At 47.3% G+C, this 20,790-nt stretch overlaps 1 long non-coding RNA gene across 1 annotated transcript in view; it reads right to left on the bottom strand.

The window, feature by feature from the left end:
• Positions 1-5,797: 5,797 nt before the first annotated feature.
• LOC149437969 (uncharacterized) overlaps positions 5,798-20,790 on the bottom strand; it is a 58,743-nt gene continuing 43,750 nt past the window's right edge. The window contains exons 2-3 of the long non-coding RNA XR_016307973.1: positions 8,661-8,829; positions 5,798-7,219 (exon numbers count right to left, since the gene is read on the bottom strand). This is a non-coding gene — a long non-coding RNA (uncharacterized LOC149437969). The remainder of the gene's footprint in view (positions 7,220-8,660; positions 8,830-20,790) is intronic.

Raw genomic sequence — 20,790 nt, 5'->3', positions numbered from 1 at the left:
CGGCGGTAGCAAGCCGGCACATTCAGAAGAAGAGTCCTTCCTTCCATTCCTCCCGTCATCTTCCCTGCTGTGACTTCGCACTGCGACTACAGCGGTGGCAGGCAAGTGCATACAGAACAGGAGTCCCCCCTGCCATTCCTCCATCTCCGGGAGGAGAGCAGTCCACTCAGGCTGCTAAGTGGTGTGGCCGCGGTCCAGACAGGACTGTCACCCGGTCCGTATTCAGACCACGGTCCGCCATTTAGTGATGCCTGAGCTATAGGGTGGTAAGCAAGTGGTTAAAATTCAAAAAATTGTGTTTTCCCCTAACAATTCCCACAAATACTGTGTGACATAAAAATTTGCAACACCCATCAATGTATTCTTTAGGGCCTCTGTTTTTTTTAAAAAAAATTATGTTTGGGGCTTCTTAGAAATGTTCTAGCAAAAAATACTGATTGTGAACAAAACGTGCCAGAAAAGGCCTGGTCTGGAATTGGCTATTGCGGTCTGCATAGAACGTAGCGTAGTTCGGAGGTTTCGCTGACTTCCCCCCCCCGGGCTTGATTTCGGTTCGCACATCCCTCACGTATGACATCGATTAAATCCCGTACGCTATACTGTGCTTTGGATGAGTTACAGAAATAACACGGCACACATGGACCATGTGACCGGGCCGAGGAATTCACTGCAAGGGCGCACGTCCGCCATGCTACGCTGATAACAAGAGTCAAGGCTCAGGTGTAAATCCATTCCCATCGGCAAATACACACCAAGATTAACCCATAGAGGACCAGCACAAAGCCGGTTCCTACAGCAGGCACAAATTTGGTCTCCTGATACACTGATACAGTGCCTTGAAAAAGTCTTCCTCCCCCTTGAAATTTTCCCCGTGTTGTCATGTTACAACCAAAACCATCAATGTATTTTATTGGGATTGGATGTGATAGACCAACACAAAGTGGCACAGAATTGTGAAGTGGAAGGAAAATGAGAAATGGTTTTCAACATTTTTTACAAATAAATGTCTGAAAAGTGTGGTGTGCATTTGTATTCAGCCCCCTTTACTCTGATACCCCCAACTAAAATCTAGTGGAACCAATTGCCTTCAGAAGACACATAATTAGTAAATAGAGTCCACCTGCGTGTCATGTAATCTCAGTATAAATACAGCTGTTCTGTGAAGTCCTCAGAGGTTTTTTAGAGAACATTAGTGAACAAATGAAGGCCAAGGAACACACCAGACAGGTCAGGGATAAAGTTGTGGAGAAGTTTAAAGCAGGGTTAGGTTATAAAAATATCCCAAGCTTTGACCATCTCACGGAGCACTGTTCAATCCATCATCAGAAAATGGAAAGAGTACGGCACAACTGCAAACCTACCAAGACATGGCCGTCCACCTAAACTGACAGGCCGGGCAAGGAGAGCATTCATCAGAGAAGCAGCCAAGAGGCCCATGGGAACTCTGGAGGAGCTGCAAGGATCCACAGCTCAGGTGGCAGAATCTGTCCACAGGACAACTATTAGTCGTGCACTCCACAAATCTGGCCTTTATGGAAGAGTGGCAAGAAGAAGCCATTGTTGGAGGAAAGCCATAAGAAGTCCTGTTTGCAGTTTGCAGGAAGCCATGTGGGGGACACAGCAAACGTGGAAGAAGAGGCTCTGGTCAGATGAGACCAAAATGGAACTTTTTGGCCTAAAAGCAAACCTCTATGTGTGGCAGAAAACTAACACTGCACATCACCCTGAACCCACCATCCCCACTGTGAAACATGGTGGCGGCGGCATCATGATTTGGGGATGCTTTTTTTCAGCAGGGACAGGGAAGCTGGTCAAAGTTGATGGGAAGATGGATGGAGCCAAATACAGGGCAATCTTAGAAGAAAACCTGTTAGAGTCTGCAAAAGACTTGAGACCGGGGTGGAGGTTCACCTTCCAGCAGGACAACGACCCAAAACATCCAGCCAGAGCTACAATGGAATGGTTTAGAACAAAGCATCTTCATGAGTTAGAATGGCCCAGTCACAGTCCGACCCAAATCCAATGGAGAATCTGTGGCCAGACCTGAAAATTGCTGTTCCCAGACACTCTCCAATCTGACAGAGCTTGAGAGATTCTGCAAAGAATGGGCAGAAATGTCCCTCTCTAGATGTGCAAAGAGACATCCCCAAAAAGACTTGCAGCTGGAATTGCAGCCAAAGGGGGTCCTACAAAGTATGGACTCCGGGGGGCCGAATACAAATGCCGCCACACTTTTCACAGATTTATTGGACACAAATGTTGAAAACCATTTCTCATTTTCCTTTCACTTCACAATTGGTAGAAAGTCCAACCAGTACAACCTGGCAGCACAGTGGCTAAATGCTTAGCATTTCTGCCTGGCAGTACTAGGGTCACTGGTTTAAATCCCAAACGTGACACCACCTGCTTGGAGTTTGCATGTTCTCCCTGTGCCTGTGTGGGTTTCCTCTGGGTACTCTGGTTTCCTCCCACACTCCAAAGCCATGTGGGTAGCTTAATTGGCTCCTGTCTAAATTGTCCCTATTATGTGTATGTATGAATGCAAGTTAGGGACCTTAGATTGTACGCTCCTTGAGGGTTAGGGACTGATGTGAATGTACAATATATATGTAAAGTGCTGCGTAAATTGATGGCGATATATAAGTAACTGAAATAAACTTAAAAAGTTATAATCCTACACCTACAGTTGATCCAGAGGAAGGCAAAAAAAAACCCAGCAAAGTACGATCCAATTTGCTCCTGCTGGGGAAACAATTCCTTCCTGATCCCCCGAGAGGCAATCGGATATTCCCTGGATCTACTTTACCTATAAATGTTATATCCAGTTATATTCTGTGTATCTGGTTCTAGTATTTGTGCCCCTATCCCCCTTTGTGACCCTCTCTCCTGCAGCACTGCCAGTTTCCCTCCTCTCCTGCTGGGAGCTACTGCAGGCACACAGGGGGATCAAGGGGATCGGTTTCAGGATGAGCGAGGTAAGCTCAGGTAGGTAGGCTCAGGTAGGTTGTACAGGGCCCCATGATTTCTAACAGCAGCCCTGGTTGCAAGAGAGCATTGGTAGGTGTTGAAAAGGACCCTGTATGCTGATGCTCTATTATGAGGATCTGACCTACAAAGCCAACCACAGGTTTAAATTATTCAGTTCAAATTATCTAAAGAAAAGAGAATTTACTTATCAATAATCATAAACCTTATGTTAACCAAGCAGCAGTACTCGGGTCGTCAGTTCGAATCCCAACCATGGCACTACCTGCCTGGAGTTTGCATGTTCTCCTTGTGCCTGCGTGGGTTTCCTCCGGGTTCTTAGGTTTCCTCCCACACTCCAAAGACATGCTGGTAGGTGAATTGGCTCCTGTCTAAATTGGCCTTAGTATGTGTATGTATGCATGTGAGTTAGGGACCTTAGATTGTACGCCCCTTGAGGGCTCGGGACCTTAGATTGTACGCCCCTTGAGGGCTAGAGACCGTAGATTGTACGCCCCTTGAGGGTTAGGGACCTTAGATTGTACACCCCTTGAGGGCTAGAGACCTTAGATTGTACACCCCTTGAGGGTTAGGGACCTTAGATTGTACACCCCTTGAGGGTTAGGGACCTTAGATTGTACACCCCTTGAGGGCTCGGGACCTTAGATTGTACGCCCCTTGAGGGTTAGGGACCTTAGATTGTACGCCCCTTGAGGGTTAGGGACCTTAGATTGTACACCCCTTGAGGGCTAGAGACCTTAGATTGTACACCCCTTGAGGGTTAGGGACCTTAGATTGTACGCCCCTTGAGGGCTAGAGACCTTCGATTGCACACCCCTTGAGGGCAGGGGCCAATGTGAATGTGTATTAAATTTGTAAAGTGCTGTGTAAATCAGTGGCACTATAAAAAAGTACCTGAAATGAATAAATAAGCATCTTGTTTAAATAGGACTTGAACTGTGGAAGCTATTCCCCCCAAAAAAGGCAGCAGAAGACAAGAAGCTGTTCAAGAGAGATTTCCCACAGTACAGACTTAAGCCGGCCATACAGGGATCGAAATTCGGCCGCTTCAGCATGGACCAGCCAAGATTCGATCCATGTATGGCCAGACAGATTATACCAAAGTTGATCCGTCGATCGACTTGGGTACAACCAGCCTGTAGGGTTTTTTACATTTTATTACTGCCGGCGGCTATAGCCGATAGCAGTAATCATTGTGTTCTGCCAGCTGGGGAGGCTCCCCATGCCCCCTTCATTGGCAGAAAACAATAGCGCTGCAGGAGGCATTCCCCCATCAAAACTGACTGTGTTGACGGGGAAATCGAGCGATTTTCTATCCTTCCATCTGAAGTTGGAAGGTATGAAAATCAAGTCATCCAAGTGGGTTGGACAAAATAAAGTCTCACTTCCTCCATCAACACATTCAATGTGGATGGGGGAATCCCTTTCGCTGTGGTTGAGCATTCCCTGCCATCAGAATACAATGATCAGTACTGCCGGCTATAGCCAGTTGCACTGATCATTTAGGAAAAACCCAACAAGCTGGTTGTACACAAGTCAACTTGTGTACAACCAGCTTGCCCATACATGGATTGAAATTCAGCCAGCCCCTTCTGAACTGGATATGGCTGGCTTTACTATACCTTCTGCCCGTGTCTGGGTGGATAAGACCATTTTAGTAAGGGGGCAGGACTTTCTAGATGTCCGAGTTGTTCCCCTATTGACTGGTGGAGTAATATTTACAAAGTATCAGGAGAGGTGGAGGGAGCATCGATTTGGAGAATAGATGAAGCAGAAGCAGGGAGATGCTTGCACTACAGGTCCTCAAATACAGCTTCCTCTCCAGCAAGGAGAACAGTAAACAGCACAGAAGTAACCACCAAATCTCACTGCAAATTTTGTGAGGCTAGCAGGCAGAGTCTTAGATGATCTCACATTGAGGATACAAAAGCTAATAGGCTACAGAAAAGGAATGCCCAAGATAAAGGGTAGTTTTTTCAGAGTACTGCTTTGCCACAAGTAATATTTCTAGATGTTCCTTATAACCAGGGGCGGACTGACCATTTGGAAACTCGGGCACTGCCCGAGGTCAGTAGGGGGCCCCATGAGATGCCCCTGGTACCTTTTTCATAGGTTTTTTTAAATTTGGGCAAGGACACAGGGGCCCCATGATCCCCTATTGCCCGGGGGCCCCATGAGTTTTCAGTCCGCCCCTGCTTATAACATAGCAAATCCTTACTTTTTGAATTCAATTCCACTTTAAATATGACATATAAAGCCATCCACAACACTGCCCCAACTTACATAACCGATCTTATCTCTAAATATCACCCAAACCGTACACTCCGCTCCTCGCAAGACCTCTTACTCTCTAGCTTCCTCATCTCCTCCTCCCAAGCTCATCTCCAAGACTTCTCCAGGGCATCATCCATCCTCTGGAACTCCCTACCCCAATCTATCAGATTATCACCTACTCTACGTGCCTTTCGGCGATCACTGAAAACCTCTCTCTTCAGGGAAGCCTATCCCGCCCTCTGCTAATTTTGGAATCTTCTACTCTTCCAACCACTCCATCCCCCCCAGTGACTTCCTACTGTACCATTCACCCCGCCCTCCTAGATTGTAAGCTCCAAGGAGCAGGGCCCTCAAATCCCTCTTGTATCGAACTGTATTGTTATTGTATTGTCTCCAACTGTAATGTAAAGCGCTGAGCAAACTGTTGGTCCTATATAAATCCTGTATAATAATAAAATAATAATAATAATAATAATAATAAATAATAATATTGAATTCCCCATTTGCCCAAATGAGGGAAAACACTGACAGAAAAGAATTTAAAATGGAATATTCAACTTTAATTTTTTTCATGTATAATGATGTGTTAGACAGAAAAAAAACAGTGCTATTCTCTCTGAAAAATATATAGTTGTAGTAATATTTTCAGAATTGTAATTTTATTTAGGGATAGTCACATCTTTAAGGAACTATAGAGATGTTTTTGGTCAGAAGATAATGCGAGGAGAAATAATTGTTCAGTATAATTTTTTTTTGTATATATTTAGTAAAATATGCAAATGCCCAAGAACCACAATTCTCTAACAATCGCTTTAAATTAAAATATCACAAAATAAATAGAATACAGCCATTAATATTTAAAAAAAATAAGAATTTTTCTTTCCAGAGATACATACACATATATATATACATATACACATAAAAATCCATTTGTTTTAAAAGAAGGGAAGAAAGTCTGAAGGAAAGGGACAATACTGTTTTTTGTACAATTTTTTTTTTTTTTGATTTTCATTAAAATGACCCAGTTTAGAAAGTGCTATTATGACAGACGCGATACATAGATATTGGACGCAAAGGAGAATGGACATTGAGGCCTTTACGCTCTCTGGCCAATGGCAATCGTGGTTTGTTAATAAAGAACCTTTAGAAAATGTTTACAAGTTCATAAGGAAACTTAGATAATCATTCTTGTCTGCATATTAAAATTTGAAGAAAGTTCATTTATCTGGTTTGAAAGACATTTGAGGAGCAAGGTGATGGACGAAACACATTGGGAGAAAGTTGGTGGGCCAATTCTGATGAAGTTGACTGAAAACCAGGTGGACTTGGGCTATGTCAACGAGGCGGTTGACTTGGATAAGAAAGAAATATCGTAGAGTAACCAAAAGTGAATGTTGTTGGATTTGAAGTCATTCATTTTGAGCAGTCTATGCTGTCTCCTCAGCACCAGCAATGGCACCAGCACCACCAACGAGGCAGTTGACTTGGGCTATGTCAACAAGGCAGCTGATTTGGATAGGAAAGGAATATCGTAAAGTAACCAAAAGTGAATGATGTTGGCTTTAAAGTCATTAATTTTGAGCAGTCTATGCTGTTTCCTCAGCACCCGCAATGGCACGGCCAATAAATCAGTAAGGTAGACCTTCGGGCAATAACAATGTAGTTGAAGTCTTGATCCAGTAGTAATTAAACAAGCTTTCCTGAGGGAACAAAGGCCAATTTAAGCTGCAGCCAGACTTGTCCTATCCTGGACAGGGTCAGATAATCCTCTCCCAAGAAGTGTCCCTGAATCCATTGCTTTGTCAGACGGGAAGGCATCCAGACGTAGACAGATCCGAGAGGCACGAGGCGGGAGGCTAGGATTTTCATTTGGAACTTTTCCCTCACCCAAGGGGTCCAGAGTCAAACAAACCAGATAACTTCAGTAGAAAAAAAAAGAGTAGGTCTCTTGGCAAACCATCTGGAAGAAAAGACATCACAAGGGGTTAATATGACATGGAAGAAATGTTTTGCATACAGTAAGGAGATTTGATATGAAACAGACTTAAGGGTTTAAATTTAGACGTTTTATAGTCTTCTGGCCTCACGTCTGCAGACATACCATTACTGTAACAGTAGATTGCTGTATTTGATATTTGCCTCATCTATGGAAGTGTCTGCTTGACCAACTGCTGACCAAGCTATACAGGCATGCTCCCTCATTACATTCCAGGTTATGCAATTATGTTCTATATTACGTATTATTGAAGGCAACTGGAAATGGTTTTCATCTGCAGTCCAGGGCCACTGACAAGGGCAGGTACCACCGGTCCATTTGTGTGGCGCCCAGGCCCTATCAGTTCAGCAGGAGGAATCAGATCGTGGAAAGGAAGGGGTGACTGGAGGGGGAAATTACTGGAACCGATCCCCTGTAAGGCTGTCCCTGCAGCAGCTGAAAGCTTGCTTCTCCTTCTCTCCCACCCATTGGCTTTCAGCTGTTGTAGGGAGATTCATTCAGGGGATAGATTCCTGTAATTGCCCCCAGCCACAATGATCACCCCCTTCTGTCTATATTAGGATTCCCCCTTCCCCCTGCTGCCTGGGCTCCCCTGTATGCACCCCTCGCCTTCCTCGCAGTGCTACCATATTAATCTCCACTCCCTCCCACCGGCTTTCAGCTGCTGCAAGGGGGAACTACTGGTAATCTGTTCTAGTAAATGCCCCCCGCCGCACCAATCACCCCTCCTGTAGAAACCTCCTTCCTCTTTCTGCCAGTGGTGTATTTAGGTTTTGTGCTGCCCTAGGCAACACAAAAATCAGGTGCTCCCCCATGGAGAGAACCTGACATTGACCAACAACACCCCTGCTCACCCCTCACCTGAGAGAGCCTTCCACTAACACCCCCCCTCGTCAAGAAAGATACTCACCTTCAGCTTCGGACATCCCCGGGAACAAGAGTTAGTCTCTGCATGCACCATCAAGCAGCCTGCAACCTCTCTCAGATCCCACCTGGTCCCCATGCTTCTTGTGTCCCTGGTGCTGCCCCCCTGAAAAATGCTACCTTAGGCAAATGCCTTGTTTGCCAAAGCCTATGTGCCCTATGTGGTTATATATATATATATTAGTATTATACATCCTTATTAGGACAGTGGTGTTAAAAGGGCAACCACAGCCAAGTACAAGTAAGAGCCCAAAAGGATCCCCTTCACTGCTACTTCAGCAAGTAGGGTGCCCTAGAGAAGTCTGAAGGGGTCTGAAGGGCCCCTCTTCTACTTCTCTACACACTGGGTGAACATAGTGGATTTTCCCTTACTCTATTCAAAAATGAAAATTTTTTTTGCTAGAAATAAATTTTGATCTGATTTTTTTTCTTAAGGAAAATGGTGGCATGGACACTGTACTTGGGCTTCTTTGAGTCTTACCTTTTCTAGAAGGGCATTGGCCCTTTGTGAGAGAGGCGTGGTCTTTGGCGCCGGAGTTTCCTTAAGGCTCCTTGACGCTGAGGCACGTGACGCGTGTTCTTGTTCTGACTCACAAGGGTGCGAATATTCTGCTCTTCATCCTTCCTGTCTGAGCCTTCACCTAGTGGAGCTGTGGAGAGGAGAAGGTCCTTAGTACTCTGTGCTATGTGGCAACATATACAGTAATACCATTTTCAGAAATTAAAAATACAATTTTTTTTTAAATTCTGGTCAGCATGATACATCCTCTGATAATGAATATACATTTAAATGTGCCGTTGTTGCTTTAGTGGTTGGACTTCTTTTGCCAGAGTCTGGAAATTAATTCCATCTATAATGCAGCTTGCAGCTTTATGAGTATCCAGTGTACGGATTATCCAAATTTCAAAGACAATTTGCAACATTGTTAATACAGTTTTAATATCATAAGAGTCAGAGGAGAGAAAGCCGGAAATCAGGATATTTCATAAAGATCTATGTATTTACCCTATACTGTAGAACACGGCTGGTGGAAGAAAATTAGGAAGTTGGTCAGTAGAGCACAGGGGCGGACTGATCATTCGGGCACTGCTCGAGGACCCGGGGTCAGTAAGGTACCCCATAAGATGCCCCTGGTACCTTTCATAGGCTTTTTTGGGTGTGGTTTGAGTGTGGGCAAGGACACAGGGGCCCCATGATCCCCTATTCCCCGGGGTCCCCATGAGTTGTCAGTTCGCCCCTGGTAGGACTTATTGGAAAAAGAGAAGATTCGGGAAAAGAGGTGAAAATTTAGGAAGTCATAGGGCTCTTTATGGGAAAACACAGATCTAACCAACAACCGGAAATTAAACAAAAATTGAAGAAGAGTCAGCTTTTCCCTGGTGCCTGCTTGATGTAGGTCTATGACCGCCACTCTGTTAAAAGCAGCCTCATTCCTTGTCATATCACTGTTCCAACTATTTCCAGGTTTCCAGATTTGTTCCCATCACATCTATGCTTACAGCCCTGAAGAAGGGCGAAGTAGTTCCCCCAAAATGCACTGGCTTGACCTGTTGCCTGTGAACTACTACCTTCAATCAATTTCTCAAATATACCCTCAAGTATGGCAAACTTTTGGATTAGGCGAACCTCTATGCCCACCAAAGAGTTTTCCAGCGGAGCGTCTTCTTCTTCATTGCTGTCAGGTAGAAACCCGAAACCCTAACAGGGAACCTTCTTTGGGTACCAGCCCCTGGAAGGAAAATGGTCTCCACAGTATTTTCACCAAGATCAAACCTTAGATCCAGTGCTATCACACACACCAGATAACTAAGGCAAGGGCAGTGTAGAATGGTCAACCAGATTGGTGAAAAAAAAGGTGAACTTCAATCACTTCAATCATCCAATCATAGAAAAGGAAACTCTTTTTGGCTTACTCTACTCATCAAGAAGACACCTTTATTATTATTATACAGGATTTATGGCGCCAACAGTTTGCTCAGCACTTTACAATATAACGGGAGACAATACAACAACAATACAGTTCAATACAAGAGGGATAGGAGGGCCCTGATCCTGGGAGCTTACAATCTAAGAGGGAGAGCCCCTCTGGTGGTACAAAAGGTAGTAACTGTGAGGGATGGACTGGTAGGAGAAATAGAAGATTCCACTATTAGCTGAGGGCAGGATAGGCTTCCCTGAAGAGATAGGTTTTCAGAGATCGCCTAAAAGTGAGCAGAGTAGGCGTTAGTCTGATAAATTGGGTTAGAGAGTTCCGGAGGATGGGGGAAGCTCTGGAGAAGTCCTGGAGATGGGATGGGAGGAGACAAGGGAGCTGGAGAGCAAGAGGTTGTGTGAGGAGCGGAGAGTACAGCTTGATATTTGGAGACAAGATCGGTGATGTAATTTGGGGCAGAGTTATAAATGGGTTTATATGTTATTGTTAATGTTTTTAATTTTATCCGTTGGGCAATGGGAAGCCAGTGGAGGGATTGGCAGAGAGGGATGGAGGACACTGAGTGGAGACCAGTGGAGGGATTGGCAGAGAGGGGTGGAGGACAAGGAGTGAAGGCCAGTGGAGGGATTGGCAGAGAGGGATGGAGGACACTGAGTGAAGGCCAGTGGAGGGATTGGCAGAGAGGGATGGAGGACACTGAGTGAAGGCCAGTGGAGGGATTGGCAGAGAGGGATGGAGGACACCGAGTGAAGGCCAGTGGAGGGCTTGGCAGAGAGGGATGGAGGACATCGAGTGGAGGCCAGTGGAGGGATTGGCAGAGAGGGATGGAAGACAATGAGTGAAGGCCAGTGGAGGGATTGGCAGAGAGGGATGGGGGGACACCGTGTGGAAGCCAGTGGAGGGATTGGCAGAGAGGGATGGAGGACACCGAGTGGAGGCCAGTGGAGGGATTGGCAGAGAGGGATGGAGGACAATGAGTGAAGGCCAGTGGAGGGATTGGCAGAGAGGGATGGGGGACACAGAGTGGAGGCCAGTGGAGGGATTGGTAGAGAGGGATGGAGGACACAGAGTGGAGGCCAGTGGAGGGATTGGCAGAGAGAGATACCTAGTATATATTTTTATTTTTTTATACTTAGCTTTTTTTCATGCTAGTCATGTGACACACACGGCCTCCTCCTGTTTCCCATGGGGTGGGACCATGACGTCCTACACTCCAGGAAGTGAGCTGAATGACAGAGGACGTCATTTGACCCAGAAGAAGACCTGTGCTGGATCACAGAGCAGGCAAAAGCTGCATTCATTATTTTCAGGAATGGTAGACTATAGATTTAAATAAATAAATACAATTACATTTCAGCCTTGAAATGATCTCTCAATCTTATTTACAGCTAAGTGAATGTTCTCCGCTCCTTTAGTAAATCAATTTGTTTTTGTAGAGCAGATCTATTTCCCCTCCCAATTAAAATTCTTTTATTAATACATGATGAGGCAAAGATGAGGTGAGCGCCCAGCCTTGTTCTGATTTTAGAAACCCTCTTCAGTCCTAGAAATCGTCTGTCAGTGGTTGGCTTTGCTCATAATGAAACTGAAGAAGCAGCTTGTCTAGGCTGTAGGGCTCATCTGGGTCTGAGGCTTGGAAGATTGCACTCGGGAACGTTCCCCTGAAGGCGTCCTCTAATGGAGATTACATGTCTCTATCAGTGAGGCTGCTGGCGTGATAGTAACTTGAACCCGTCAGAATGCATTAATAAGAATGAGGATAATAATAATCTGTTACTCCAACACTTTCTATCCTCATGATACCTCTAGGAGCCGTCCTGTCTCTCGCCTCTCTGCTTTTTTCTGCAGCATGATATTCAATGGCAGAATGAGGCTCATTCGTACTGAGACTAACAGACTGCAAACTCTTATTGTCCAGATTTGTTATAAGTGTCACTATATACCAGGGGCGGACTGACAACTCATGGGGCCCCCGGGCAATAGGGGATCATGGGGCCCGTGATCTTGCCCAAACTCAAAAAAGCCTATGAAAAAGGTACCAGGGGCATCTCCTGGGGCCCCCTACTGACCCCGGGCCCTCGGGCAGTGCCCAAGTTTCCAAATGGTCAGTCCGCCCCTGCTATATACTCTACTCACAAAACACTACAGAATACAGTATGATGGCGCTATGGAAGTATGATATACATCAGGGGTCCCCAAACATTCTAAACAAAGGGCCAGTTTACTGTCCTTTGGACTTTAGGGGGCCTGGACCATGGCCATTGGGAGTAGAAAAGGTGCTGGCATCAGCTGGAAAAAACAATGCCCCATTTTTGGTGTCATTGGAAGGGATTGTGCCTCATCATTGGTGATTGGTCACTGGGCCCCATTGTTAGTGTCACTGGGAGAAATTGGGCTACATTTTTGCTGTCAATGGGAGGAATTGTGCCCCTTCATTGGTGTCAATGGGGGGAATTATGCCCCATTGTTGGCATCAGTGGATGAAATATTGCCCCAAGGGTCGGATAAAAGCAAGCAAAGGGCCGCATCTGGCCCCCAGGCCAAATTTTGGAGACCACTGATATATGAAAGTATAACTGTACCTAAAATTAAAAAAAATGCAAGCCAATCATTTAAAAAGGAAGCATATCAAACTAAATAAATCTTAATATGGTAAAGCTTAGCATATTTACATACCTAGTGATCCTACCATTGACTCTCTCCAAGGGTGAAAATGCTGAATGGCCTGCAGTGAGTTTACTGCAGCATGGTAACACTGCTCAGTGCTGAATCCACATGGATTACAGCTCTGCATTGTGGTGTTGTCACTTTGATTGACAGCAAATATTATCAATGGGGTACTGGTATCCAATGGGGTGCCCTGTATGTAGAGGAAGTGACACAAGGCAACCACTTAGATCTCTACAATCAGGCAGATCTCTTTAATCAGGTAGAGTGAAGAGCTTTTGGATCCAACGTCTGATGAAGTGAAGACCTCTTAGATTCTATTTCTAATTGAGTAAAGACCTCCACCTCCAATCGAGTGAGGATCTGTTAGATCTAATCTCCAATGGAGTGAAGACCTCTTCAACACAGTGAAGCCTTCTTAGATTCTACCTCCGACAGATTGAAGACCTCTTAGATCCTATCTCTAATTGAGTGAAGAGCTCTTGGATCCCACCTCCAAAGTGAGGACCTCTTAGATCCTACTTCCAAGGGAGTGAAGGCTTCTTAGATTTCACCTTCATTGGAGTGAAGACCTCTTGGATTCCAATAGAGTGAAGACTTTTTACGTAGGTCCCACTGTCAGTGGAGTGAAGACCTTTTAGACCCCATTTCTAATTGAATGAGGACCTCTAAATTCCCACCTCCAATGGAGTGAATACTTCTTAGATCCCACCTCCAACACAGAAAAGACCTCTTAGATCTGATCTCCAGCAGAATGAAGGCTTCTTAGATGCCACCTCCAATGGAGTGAAGACTTCTTAGTTTCCATCTCCAGTGGAGTGAAGGCCTATTACATGTCGCCTCCAACGGAGTGAGGACTTCTTAAATATCACCTCCAACACAGAGAAGACTTCTTAGATCCCACCTCCAGCAGAGTGAAGACTTCTTAGTTTCCACCTCCAATGGAATAAAGACCTTTTAGATCCCATATCCAAAGGTCTGGACACATTTTAGATCTCAACTCCGACAGAGTAAAGACCTCATAGAACAAACAGAGGGTGCACAGGCCTAGTGCATTACCATAAAAAATGTTTAATAAGAAATAAAGTAGGAGTTGTACTCAAAAACGACAATAAAGTCAAGGCACTTTTTATGGTAATGCACTAGGCCTGTGCACCCTCTGTTTGTTCTTTCCTCATTCAGTATATTTGGATTTCCCCGGTCTATTGAGGGCAGCAAGGTGTGCATGTTCCAGGACATTCTTAATGTGGTTGTAGCCTGCATCGAGTCCATCCCCAAGCGAAGGAGCATTTGTGTTTGCTGGTTCTTTGAAGACCTCATAGATCTTACTTCCAACATAATGAAGACCTCTTAGTTCCTACTTCCAAAGAAGTGAAGACCTCTGTGCCCTTATGATGTCATCACTTAAGATTCCTTTACTTATGTAAAGGGATAAAACCGAAGAAACATTATAGATGCTCCCTCCGCTTTATGTCTCATAATCTCCTTTTATCGTAAACATGGAGTTGGTCCGCAGTGGACCTCCACAACCTTTGCATTTTACTGTACAGAAGCATCCAACTTACTTCTCCTTCGGAGGATTTTGGAAGGGAATTCAACGACATTCCTATCTCTAAAAGGATTACATGCCCCGTTCAAGTTCATTGTGCCTAAAACCGGCCTAAAGAGGGATAATACTGAGGAGTATGTTAATCCCAGCAGAGCCCCGTAGACTGACAGCCGTGTCGCTGGGATGTTTCATAGCGCTGCTGGACAACACAATTCCTAAACAGAAAGGCTGAGCTCTTTGAAGCGTGTGCGACATAGTAACAATTAAACACGGAACGCATTTCGACATACTTAGAAATGCGTTCCGTGTTTAATTGTTACTGTTATATTGTTACCAGATGTAGCCACAGATGGATTTCTACAAGTCAGAATTTTGTGCCGACTGTAATTTGGGGGATCTTCATCCAAGCTTCCAGTTCTGGAACGATTCTTCTTAAAGTTGATATAGACACAGACCTGAAATACAGCGCGTTCCCACGCTTCGCTCCTCATTAACACGGCCATTTGGCTGCAGGCCTAGTTCTTTAAGTGGATTCCCCCGATTAATTAGTAAACATAAGATGTCTCTTCTGGATTCACAGCTGAATTCCAGGCAAACAGATACTGTAAATACACAGATGAAATGCAGATAAAAAAAGAGCTGTTCTACCTGCTAAAGGATTTGTCATTTTTGTCCATCCGGTCCTGATATTTACACAGCTCTGTCACATAGCATAGTCCAGTCTGGCAGGGCAGAAGACCTGTTTGCTGAAGTTCAGTAGCACTTACAGGTCTTGTCCCTCGCCTAGCCTGTGACTGAACATCAAAAGGAGAAGCAGCAGACTGCTGAGCTCATCTTTCTGTCACTCTGCCTTCTCCTCCTACCAGCCTGTGTGCGGTTATCACATGAGAATCGCAGTACAACTGATTGGCTCCATGTGTCGCTTTCCCCTCTTAGGCTTGGTTCACATCTGGCTCTATGTGCCGCTTTCCCCTCTTAGGCTTGGTTCACATCTGGCTCCATGAGCCGCTTTCCACTCTTAGGCTTGGTTCATATCTGGCTCCATGCGCTTCTTCCCCCCTCTTAGGCTTGGTTCACATCTGGCTCCATGTGCCTTGTTCTCCTCTTAGGCTTGGTTCACATCCGGCTCCATCTCTCCACCCCCACCTCCACCCAGCACCTCACTCACTGCCCTTGAGATTGCCAATCACTTCAAAAACAAAATTGACACAATTCGCAAGGACATTGCCGCAACTCACACGCCCTCTCAACCTGTCCCCTCTCACACAGCTACCCCCTTATCCCCCCTCCCCCTCGACATAACCCGCAGGGACTTCGTCGCTGCTCAAACTCTCTCCAACCCCCTTCACCCTCACTCAGCTACCCCCTCATCACCCCTCTCCCACGGCCCCACCACTGCTCTGACCTCCTCTTCCACCCCACCCTACATTCCTCATACTGAAGCTCCCCCAACACTCCACACCTTTGACCTTACTACCATCGAGGAAGTCTCCAAGACCCTCTCTGATGCCCGCCTCACCACCTGCCCCCTCGACCCTATCCCCTCACAACTCCTACGACCTTCCTCCTCCTCCATCCTACGCTCCCTCACCCACATCTTCAATCTCTCCCTCTCCTCAGGCACTTTCCCCTCCCCTCTGAAACATGCACACATCACCCCCATACTTAAAAAGCCCTCCCTGGACCCCAATGACCCAAACAACCTCAGACCCATCTCCCTGCTCCCATTTACATCTAAACTCCTCGAGCGCCTAGTCTACACCCGCCTATGCTCTCACCTCAACGACAACAACCTCCTCGATCCCCTACAGTCCGGCTTCCGTCCCCTACACTCCACCGAAACTGCCTTACTCAAACTCTCCAACGACCTGCTAACCGCCAAAGCTAATGGACACTATTCAGTGCTCCTACTCCTTGACCTCTCTGCGGCCTTCGACACAGTCGACCACCCCCTCCTCCTCAAAAAACTACACTCCCTCGGCCTCAGAGATTCTGCTCTCTCCTGGATCTCATCCTACCTGTCACAACGCTCTTTCAGCGTTACCTATAATGCTACCACCTCCCCCTCACTCCCCCTCTCTGTTGGGGTCCCTCAAGGCTCTGTCCTCGGGCCCCTTCTCTTCTCCATCTATACCTCCTCCCTTGGCCAACTCATACACTCTCACGGCTTCAACTACCACCTCTATGCCGACGACACACAAATCTATCTCTCAACCCCCCACCTCACCCCCTTGGTCTCAGCCCGAATCACACACCTACTGAGCGACATATCAGACTGGATGTCGCTCCACTTCCTTAAATTGAACCTCTCCAAAACCGAGTTTCTTGTCTTCCCCCCAGCCCGGACACCACCCCCCATTGATTTCTCCGTCACATCCAACAACGCTACCATCAAACCCGCCCTGCAGGCCACAGTACTGGGTGTCATTCTGGACTCCAACCTATCCTTCCAGCCCCAAGTCCAATCTTTAACAAACTCGTGCAGACTCCACCTCCGCAACATCGCCAAAATCCGCACGTTCCTAACCCCAGAAACCACTAAACAGCTCATCCACTCCCTCATCATATCACAACTCGACTACTGCAACTCCCTCCTCACTGGCCTGCCTCGCCGCTGGCTATCCCCTCTTCAGTCCATCCTGAACACGGCTGCCAGACTCATTCACCTTTCCAACCGCTCTGTCTCCGCCACCCCCCTCTGCCAATCCCTCCATTGGCTTCCGATTGCGCAACGGATCAAATTCAAAATCCTAACGCTGACGTACAAAGCTGTCCACCATACTGCCCCGAACTACATCACTGACCTAATATCCAAGTACCGCCCAGCACGCACACTCCGCTCCTCACAAGACCTCCTTCTCTCTAGTTCCCTGGTCTCCTCCTCCCATGCCCGCCTCCAGGACTTCTCCAGGGTGTCACCCATCCTCTGGAACTCCCTGCCCCAACCCATCAGATTATCACCTACTCTCCTCTCCTTTAGGCGCACCCTGAAAACCCATCTCTTCAGGGAAGCCTACCCCACCCCCTGCTAACTTGCCTCCCTCCTCCACTCTTCCTACCACTCCATCCCCCACAGCTATCTCCTCCTGTGCCACCACCCCCTCCCTCCTAGATTGTAAGCTCGAAAGAGCAGGGCCCTCGATCCCCTCATGTTTTGCATTGTATTGGTATTGTTCTGTCACATGTTCTGTCTCCCTTTGTAATGTACAGCGCTGAGCGAACTATTGGCGCTTTATAAATACTGTATAATAATAATAATAATAATAATAATGTGCCTCTTTCCCCTCTTAGGCTTGGTTCACATCCGGCTCCATGTGCCTCTTTCCCCTCTTAGGCTTGGTTCACATCCGGTTCCATGTGCCGCTTTCCCCTCTTAGGCTTGGTTCACATCTGGCTCCATGTGCCGCGTTCTCCTCTTAGGCTTGGTTCACATCCGGCTCCATGTGCTGCGTTCTCCTGTTAGGCTTGGTTCACATCCGGCTCCATGTGCTGCGTTCTCCTCTTAGGCTTGGTTCACATCCGGCTCCATGTGCCGCTTTCCCCTCTTAGGCTTGGTTCACATCCGGCTCCATGTGCCGCTTTCCACCTCTTAGGCTTGGTTCACATCCGGCTCCATGTGCCGCTTTCCACCTCTTAGGCTTGGTTCACATCTGGCTCCATGCGTCGCTTCCCACCTCTTAGGCTTGGTTCACATCCGGCTCCATGTGCCGCTTTCCACCTCTTAGGCTTGGTTCACATCTGGCTCCATGCGTCGCTTCCCCCTCTTAGGCTTGGTTCACATCTGGCTCCATGTGCCACGTTCCCCTCTTAGGCTTGGTTCACATCCAGCTCCATGTACCTCTTTCCCCTCTTAGGCTTGGTTCACATCCAGCTCCATGTGCCGCGTTCTCCTCTTAGGCTAGGTTCACATCTGTATGGGTGGTGCCACTGTGGGACCCGCACAAAAATACCTGCAGCCGCACCACCAGAACAGAAGAATGCGGGACCCGTGGGCGGGGGTCATTAATTCTAATGGCAAGCCGCACGCACTGGAAATCGCAACCATACTGGGAACCTCGGTTCTCGTGTGGGGTGTGATTTCCGAAGTAGTGCAGGGACTTCATCCCTCCATGTCAAATGAATAGGCTCTCGTGCCCATGCAAAATGCAGCCCGCATGGCCGCACAGATGTGAACCTGGCCTTACAGTCTAGTCTAGTCTTTGCTGTGCAATCTTCATATACTTGTTGATCATTCCAAACATCTAATGAGCTTCTAACTTCCTATGCACCGCACCTGTGCTGTACTGAAATGTGGAGAAATGTTATCAGCCCTTCCTATTTCTCTCTGCGAACTACAGGACACCTCCCCATTATATTATAGACACACTTGCGACCGGGCCCTGGCATTCTGCCACCGTGGGGGGGACCAAGACAGTAGGATGCTTCCAAACATGTGAAAAGGTCCTTCTACTGAAAGTCGTGTGACTTGCTTGCGATCTCCTTGGGACTTGGACAGAGTAAAGGGAGGTAAGGGACTCGAAGGGAAGGGTCCCAGAACCGATGGAGAGGTCTCTGGTGGTCAAGGGGGCCCTTCATGGTTTCTTTTGCCGGAACCCTCAAGGTTCTAGTTACGCCTCTGCCCTCCCGCCAACCACAAGCCCCAAATTTTTGGTCTTGATGTCTACGGACCTGTTTTGGAAATATTGATTTAGAATGGAGGAAATGTAAGCCGTGCTGCTGGAAGGCCGCCATTGTTATACAAGAGAACGATCCTTCCACATCTCACGATCCTTCCACATCTCACCACCCTTCCACATCTCATCACCCTTCCACATCTCACGATCCTTCCACATCTCACGATCCTTCCACATCTCACGATCCTTCCACATCTCATCACCCTTCCACATCTCACGATCCTTCCACATCTCACGATCCTTCCACATCTCACGATCCTTCCACATCTCACGATCCTTCCACTTCTCACGATCCTTCCACATCTCATCACCCTTCCACATCTCATGAGCCTTCCACATCTCACAATCCTTCCACATCTCATCACCCTTCCACATCTCACCACCCTTCCACATCTCACAATCCTTCCACATCTCATCACCCTTCCACATCTCATCACCCTTCCACATCTCAACACCCTTCCACATCTCACGATCTTTCCACATCTCACGATCCTTCCACATCTCATCACCATGTGTGTCGGGAGTCTGAGGACATGAAATCTGCAATGGCCGTTCCTATTTTCTGCTTTGATGAATCTCCCTGACAGATTGGAGGAGAAAATTGAACAATTGAAATCATCTGTCGGCACGCCTGGTCCTGAGTGATGGGGATCACAACCTTCCCGGCACCTTCCCGGCACGCAGCCTGTCAATGCAATCCGCGCCATTGTATAGGATGGCATTCATAATCCGTCCACATATGTTCTGCCGCACGTCTCCTACACATGTCTTCTCTTCTCCATGGAGATTTCTATTCATGGAGAACATTGAAAGGACACTCACCCCCCCCCCCCCCAATAGGGAGGAAGGATCTGAGCATCTTCAGTACGAGGGTCCCAGATCTGAGCATCTTCAGTACGAGGGTCCCGGATCTGAGCATCTTCAGTACGAGGGTCCCGGATCTGAGCATCCTTGGTGTACGCGGGTCCCGGATCTGAGCACCCTTGGTGTACGAGGGTCCCGGATCTGAGCACCCTTGGTGTATGAGGGTCCCGGATCTGAGCATCTTCAGTACGAGGGTCCCGGATCTGAGCACCCTTGGTGTATGAGGGTCCCGGATCTGAGCATCCTTGGTGTACGAGGGTCCCGGATCTGAGCATCCTTGGTGTATGAGGGTCCCGGGGCAGATGTAATCTTGGAGTTAATGGAATTAAGAGCGGAGCCGACACCGATTACATACAGATTTATATCTTGAGGGACAGCGATCATTACAAAAATACCCAGTGATCCTGCCTTGTTCAAGCACTTCCTGATATAAGGTACACCTGCTGCACCCATTATGAGGGGTTACCACCATCCCTGGGCTGAGTTCCTGGCTCTGTACACCCGCTGTGCCCATTAGGAGGGGTTCCCACAATCCCCGTGCTGAGTTCCCGGGTCTGTACACCCGCTGTGCCCATTAGGAGGGGTTCCCACCATCCCTGTGCTGAGTTCCCGGGTTTGTACAGCTGCTGTGCCCATTATGAGGGGTTCCCACCATCCCCGTGCTGAGTTCCCGGGTCTGTACACCCGCTGTGCCCATTATGAGGGGTTCCCACCTTTCCTGTGCTGAGCTCCCAGGTCTGTACACCCGCTGTGCCCATTATGAGGGGTTCCCACCATCCCTGTGCTGAGTTCCCGAATCTGTACACCAGCAGTGCCCATTATGAGGGGTTCCCACCATCCCTGTGCTGAGTTCCCGAGTCTGTACACCAGCAGTGCCCATTATGAGGGGTTCCCACCATCCCTGTGCTGAGTTCCCGGGTCTGT

Source organism: Staurois parvus, unplaced genomic scaffold, assembly GCF_062004578.1.
Source record: "Staurois parvus isolate SC_StPar_1 unplaced genomic scaffold, SC_StPar_1.0 ptg001235l, whole genome shotgun sequence".
Taxonomy (NCBI): domain Eukaryota; kingdom Metazoa; phylum Chordata; class Amphibia; order Anura; family Ranidae; genus Staurois; species Staurois parvus.
This window is presented reverse-complemented; position numbering and strand designations above follow the sequence as displayed.